Source organism: Otolemur garnettii, unplaced genomic scaffold, assembly GCF_000181295.1.
Source record: "Otolemur garnettii isolate 467f Iridium unplaced genomic scaffold, OtoGar3 scaffold00019, whole genome shotgun sequence".
NCBI lineage: Eukaryota > Metazoa > Chordata > Mammalia > Primates > Galagidae > Otolemur > Otolemur garnettii.
In genome coordinates, this window is record NW_003852414.1 from 2,097,135 (window position 1) to 2,104,391 (window position 7,257).

A 7,257-nucleotide genomic window follows, 5' to 3' on the forward strand; every position below is an offset into this window, starting at 1 on the left:
GATTCATAACAGTAGCAAAATCATAGTTATGAAGTGGGGGTCAGCACAACATGAGGAGCTGTACTAGAGGGTCTGGGCATTAGGAAGGTTGAGAATCATTGTTGTAGAACTATCATATAGATTGTGAGAAGGATTAATAGTCAGCAAAGACTCTGGATTATTGAGAAGTTTGGGGTAACCCGGGTCATGGTATCCTGTCTCTGATGGGCAGAGATGCCCCCCCAAGCCACATCCCCAGGGCTGATTGGAATACAAGAACAGTGATTAGTCATAGCTCCGGTGGTCAGACTCAGAAGGCAGCCACTAACTCCTTTCCAAGAGAGAGCCAAGGGTCAGGCCCCAGAAGCTTATGAAATGACTCACCTGAGTTTCATGGTATAAACTCTGCACAGCTGGGGGTCTGGTAAACGAGAAAAGGGGAGTTTGTAGAAGCTGGTGAGATTAATTTAATGGGCCTAGGACAGTGCAGATACTGTAAGCAAGGTGCCCTGGGGGCGGAGAGGTGCGCTGTGAGCCTGGAGATGCAGATTTGGGGCTTGCGAAGCGCTTTTCCTGTGTATCCAAGCAAGGGCTTGGATTTTTGCCTCTTCCTGCGGGCAAGGGTGAGCTGGTAGGCTGTCTTTACACCTCCGTAGTATGGAGAGTGTTTGGGAAGGAAAGGGGCCAAGGCAGGAATTCATGTTTAGCTGGAAGTTGTTGCAGTGGCGCAGGGACCCTGTTAAGGCCTGGAGGAAGACAGCGGTTTCAGAGACGGAGAGGAGGCATAGATAGAGTCCGGACATGTTTCTGGGCTGGAAATGGCAGGATGTGCCGTGGTGGATGAAGGCGAGGAAGGAGAAATGGTTTTGCAGAGGATGGTGCTGGCGGGAAGTCTGTTTATGATCGTCCTGTTGGCAGTAGGGATCTGGGTGTGCAACCAGGAATAAGAAAGAAGCGGCTCGGTGCCTGTAGCTCAAGTGGCTAAGGCGCCAGCCACATACACCTAAGGTGGTGAGTTCGAATCCAGCCCTGGCCCGCCAAACAACAATGATGGCTGCAGCCAAAAAATAGCCGGGCATTGTGGCGGGCACCTGTGGTCCCAGCTACTCGGGAGGCTGAGACAGGAGACTTGCTTGAGCCCAGGAGTTGGAGGTTGCTGTGAGTTGTGATGCCACAGCTCTCTACCCAGGGGGACAGCTTGAGGCCCTATCTCAAAAAAAAAGAAAGAAGCAACAATCAGAGCCGACCCTGTCCCTGCCGCGCGCTGACTACCTTACTTGGCCTATTTCATTCAGTCCTTATTTCGACCACATGAGGGGTTATGGGTATCCGCACCCAAAAGAGGGGGAACCGTGACACAGAAGGTGACACAACCGTAGATGGCCACTCTGGGTCTGGGATCCGGGAACACCTTGCTCTCAGCACCGGGGATGCTTGCAGCCTTCCCAGAAAATCAAGGTGTAATCCCGATTTGAAGGTCTGCAGCGTCACAGGATTGTGGAGAACAGGCTGGGCAGATCCTGTAGGCCTGTTTGCATGAGGACTGAGGAACTTGGGGCAGATAACTCATTGAAGGGAGGACACTGGGCCAGAGAACAGGCGGGGATGTGAGCACAGAGACCTGCCCCAGAGCCCTCAGCAGAGCAGGCAGTAAAGTGGAAGGCCCGCGTCCCCTGCATCTCCCTAAGACATTGCGTAACAGGCAGGTGACGGGTAGAAGCTATTGGTGACCCCTGGAAGACCTGAGGAGCAAACTGGGTGACTATTTCCAGGGTAGATAAGTAGAGCTGTGTGTTGTCAGAATGTTGGGACACTTAGGAGTCATTGAGATGGCGTCAGGAGCCAGATGGAGGGAAGCAATTTCTCAAGCAGACCTGTGACACTCTTGCCTGCTCTCTGAACCATTGGGAAATACCTTACAAGAGGCTGGGGTTCTTACAGCACCGGGGTGGACAGATCTCAGACGGAATGCTTTGCTTTTGTAACCCTGTTTCTCTTCAGGTGGGTGCCCATGGCCCCAACTATACAAAAATAATAAGAACAGTCACACATTGGCTCAGCCCAGGTGTGGCCCTAAGTGTGGACATATATTATCTTACAGAATCCCCCAAATAATACTTAGAGGCAAATGCTAACCCTGTCCCGTCCTCCACGTGAGTCAAAGGAGAAGGCATGACCCTACATGCCACCTAGAATTAAAAAAACTATAAGCAAATAACTCTATAGGGTTATTGGGATCACCTTTTTTTTATTAAATTGAAAAGCACAATTAGAATACATCTTACACAAATCCTAGCGCTGCTCTGAAGATGGTCAGCGTGTTCTTTTCCTCTTTATTAAGCTCTCATTTTGAAGCTTGTTTTCTCAGCTGATTTGGTTTGTCTCGGGCACCCTGGAAGTGTCAAGTGACATCACCATCTGATCAGCATCCACAAAACATTTTGGCTCATTTTAAAAAACGAGGATTTTGCCTGCGCCCCCTTAATTACATCGGCCCATCTGAGCGTGCTGCGTGAAAACACTGGTGGAGACAGCCTGCTCAGCCGTTTGTTTTTAAAACAAGCTTTTTGAGTCTTGCCGGCTGAGAGGATTCTGCTTAAAGGGTGTACACTGTGAATCACAGTTTCAAAGGAACACGACAAATACAGATCTCAGCCAAGCAATTTGTGAAGCTGGATGGCTGACAGAAATCCAGGGAGCAGCCGAAAAACAACCAAACACAAAAACATCGTCCAGTGGCTGGATGGAACCTGAAGTCACACAGCTGAATGAGCCCTGGGATACAACGGATGATATGAGGGAGTGGAGATGTAGAGAGGCAGTCTTGTTTTGAAAAGCTGAGAAAGCATGGATGGGTTGGGCCGGGGTGTCCAACCTGCAGCCTGTGGGCCACATGCTGATTTTGTGAGGGTTTTTTTTTTTTTTTTGCTTATCTGTGGTGTCAGATATCATGAAAAGTATGCCCAGAACTTTTTTTGTGTGCTAATCAGCTTTCATTCCTGTTTGTGTATTTAATGTGTGGCCCAAAACAACTGTGCACAGAGAGAAAAAAAAAACAGTTGGACACCCCTGGCTCTGAGCCCTGAGGACTCTCAGGGGGCCCAGCCTGGGGGGCTCCTTTGTGTTTGAACAAGCAGATCCCTGGCTCTTAATTTGTGTTTAGTTGATTATGGGAATAAGGAACCGAAAAACTCTTCAATTAGATTCATAGGCTTTATTAAATAATCTAATTATCAAATAAAAATGTTTATTCAATGAATACAAATCTTTCCATATGACTACTGTCATGTATTTTATGGTCCTTTCCTCATTAATAATAATAATATTAGCAATAATAATGCTGACCCTAGGCTCAGCGCCTGTGGCTCAAGTGGCTAAGGCGCCAGCCACATACACCTGAGCTGGCGGGTTCAAATCCAGCCCAGGCCCGCCAAACAACAATGACGGCTGCAACCAAAAAATGGTCAGGCGTTGTGGCGGGCGCCTGTGGTCCCAGCTACTTGGGAGGCTGAAACAGGAGACTCCCTTGAGCCCAGGAGTTGGAGGTTGCTGTGAGCGTGATGCCACAGCTCTCTACCTAGGATGACAGCTTGAGGCTCTGTCTCAAAAAAATAATAAAAATAAAAACATAATGCTGACCCTATTGAGCTCTCTTCCTTAAAATGGATCTGGACTTCTTCTGCTCCTCACTTGCCTGTGAGCTCCGTGAGGGCAGGGATTCGGACCTATTCTAGTTCCCCGTGCAGAGAACATGCTCACAAAATGTTTGCCAATGAATGAATGGATGAATAACAAATGTGTGCTGGCCCTCCGGCAGGAAATACTCTATGTGTTGTGTTGATTTACTGAGTCTTTGTCACAACCCTAAGAGGTAGGTGTTTATGGTTATTCCCATTTTGCAGATGAGCAAACTGAGTCCCTGGAAGTTAATTAGCTTGTCCGAGGTCACAGGGTGGAGGTGGCGGGGGCAGACTCCAAGCCCGGCAGTCAGGCTCCAGAATCCACTTCTCTAGGCTACAGTTCTTTCTGATAAAACAATTTACCCATCAAATTTCCTATGTTCACTTTTAATTTTTCCTTAATCTCCCTGCATTTAGTTTCTTATCATTTCTAACAGGTCCAATTATTTTATACTAAAGCTGCCTTTAGGTACAAAAGGCAACCTTTATGTTTAAAGTGTACAATATTCAGTATTCTTATTGCTTATGCAGAGGGGCCTGGAATGAGTTTAGATGTAGGAAAAAAACTGTGACTGGAGAATGGAAATATGACCTTAAGGAGGATCTTAAATTTACATTTCCTTTCAAGAGGAGATATATGCTATTGTGATATTCTTAATAAGAATCTATTTATGCTCAAGTTTTCTCCATGCTATAATATAAAAAATCATTTTTAAGAAGTTGGGGATGTGAGGGAAAATTGCCTAGGCCATAAAATTATAAATGCACATTTTTATAGCCTTGATAATTCTTCAGGGCAATTTTATATCTTTAAACCAATCAGACATATGTACATGATACTGTGTTTAGAGACATACAAGCCTAACAGTAAAGAGATAGATAAAAGCGTGGCATTTTACTACAAATTACAGTCTCTGCTGTACATTCCTTTTTTATAAGACGCTCCTTATAAATTGGATGCATTTAAGTTGAGTTGCTTAGGCTTTGGAAAATCAAGGGTCTCTTCTGATGAATCACCATATTCTTTTGAGTTTGCTGAAGGACCTTTTTTAGGTCAATTTTGAACACTCAGCTGTGGTGGCTCACACCTGTGATCCCAGCACTTTGGGAGGCTGAAGCGGGAGGATTATTTGAGGCCAAGAGTTTGCAATCAGCCCGGGCAACATAGCAAAACCTCACCTCTATCACTCATTTAAAAAAACAAAATCATGGTGAACATATTATGGCTGGTGCGGTAGGTAGCTCATACTTGTAATTCCAGCACTTTGGGAGATAGAGATGGAAGGATCACGAGGCCAGGAGTTCAAGACTAGCCTGGGCAACATAATGAGACCCTATCTCTACAAAAAATAAGTAAAAATAGCTGGGACTAGGGCTATGCACCTGTGCTCCCAGCTGCTCGGGAGGCTGAGGCAGGAGGATCACTTGAGCCCAGGAGTTTGAGGCTGCAGTGACTATAATTGTGCCACTGCACTCCACCTGGGTGACAGAGTGAGACTCTGTCTCAAGAATAATGAATAAATTTTTTTTTAATATCCTCATTCAAGCCTCCTATGTGAGAGACCCCACCCACCATCTTTGCCAGCCAATGTCCTGTCTTTTCTGAACCCTCACGGCTGCCCTAGTTATCACTCATACTCCAGCTTATCACCATTCCCACAAATTGTACATTCCTTTTTCATCGAGTAAGAGGCAGTGAAACTTTGCCGAGTGTGGGATCATCTTTATACGTCTTGGGTCTTCAAGCTACAATCCAGTGGCATTTGGAAGGGAGAGAAGACAAAGCATTCAACCGAACTCTTTATAGTAGTCATTTTTCTAAGTTAAACCAATTCCTCAAAAAAGCTCATAATTTCAGAACCTACGACTTTGAGGAGAGACCTTTAAACCATCTCAGACAACCTCCTGGGTATTTCAGAAATTATATATTTGCTAACTCATTGCTGCATGACATTAATAGGAGAAAGCCAACGTTACAATAGCATTCTTAAGCTCTTCTAAAAATATTATTTTTCCTATTGGAAAGTGATTTATGATTAACATGGAAAAATAGGACTCTATAATTTGTGACTCTCAAATTCAGCTGCGTTAGTGGGAAACAATCCTTATGGAATTAAGAGGAAGCCTGTTTTCCTTTGGGCAGGGCTCCATGTGTTGGGGCCTTTTGGACAATGCAAATATGAGTCCTGAATCTGATTTGAATGTGTGGAAAAACACACCGGGAAATTGTCCTATCCCAGAGGCCTACTGCTACCCCGCATGCTAATTTAGAAGGCCCTCTCCCAGGAGAAAGCGGGTCATCCCCTGCTTGTATTTTTCAAACACTGATCACGAACCCTGTCTGAATATTTACGTCTAACTTTAGGAAGAGTCTCTTCAGCAGTTGTCTTTTTGTAGAAGGGTCTCCGTCATACTCCTGGAAAAAAACAAAAATAAACATACTTGCCTACCAAACAATCTTCATAAGTTTTAGGTTAGAGTATTACCTTTTTTTTTTATTTTGTGTTCCTTCAAGGGTCTAGGAATGTGTAAGTGCACACAGATGTCAAATTTTATAATCTGGAGCTCTATGTCTTCAATTTCAACCAGCCTGAGCAAGACAGAGACCCCATTTCTACTAAAAATAGAAAAATTAACCAGGTGTTGTGGTGGACGCTTGTGGTCCCAGATTCTATGTGAGGCTGAGGCAAGAGGATCACTGAACTGGGAAGGCCGAGGTTGCTGTGAGCTAGACTGAAACCAGAGCACTGTAGCCCAGGCAATGGAGTGAGACTCTGTCTCAAAAAAAAAAAGGGCTGGAGTCTTCTTCTTTTTTTTTTTTTTTTTAGACGGAGCCTCAAGCTATCCCCCTGGGTAGAGTGCCATGGCATCGCTCACAGCAACCTCCAACTCCTAGGCTCTAGTGAGTCTCCTGCCTCAGCCTCCCAAGTAGCTGGGAACACAGGTGCCCACCACAATGCCCGGCTATTTTTTGGTTGCAGCCATCATTGTTGTTTGGCGGGCCCAGGTTGGATTCGAACCCGCCACCTTAGGTGTATGTGGCTGGCGCCTTAGCCGCTTGAGCCACAGGCACAGAGCCAGGGCTGGAGTCTTCAAACAGCTGGTAAACCGATCCCATAACATCCTCCCATCTCAATCTTGACTTAGTTCTGGTGCCCAGCAACCTGAATCTCAAACCAGGGGAGGGTCTCACTCAGAGTATGGGGCGGGGTGGCCCCTGACACCAAGAGCTTTGTGCTGAACTTGGGCAAAGACAGCAACGACCCCCCTGCATTTCAACCCCCCTCTTCGATGTCCACAGGGACGCCAACACTCTTGTGTGCATTAGCAAAGATGGCTGGGCCTGGGGGTGCCGGGCAGCAGGAGTCTGCCTTTCCCTTCCAGCCTGGAAGTGTCATGGAGGTGCACATCAGCTTCGACCAGGCAGACCCGACCATCAAGCTGCCAGACGGTTACATGTTCAAGTTCCCCAACGGCCTCAACCTGGAGGCAATCAACTACGTGGCAGCTGATAGTGACTTCAAGGTCAAGTGTGTGGCTTTTGATGGAAGCCCATGACCCCCAATAAAGGCAGCTGCCTCTGCTCCTCCGGGGGCGG

The 7,257-nt window shown here is 46.4% G+C and overlaps 1 pseudogene; it reads left to right on the forward strand.

The window, feature by feature from the left end:
• Positions 1-6,790: 6,790 nt before the first annotated feature.
• LOC100948906 lies at positions 6,791-7,217 on the forward strand (annotated as a pseudogene).
• The last annotated feature ends 40 nt before the right edge of the window (positions 7,218-7,257 follow it).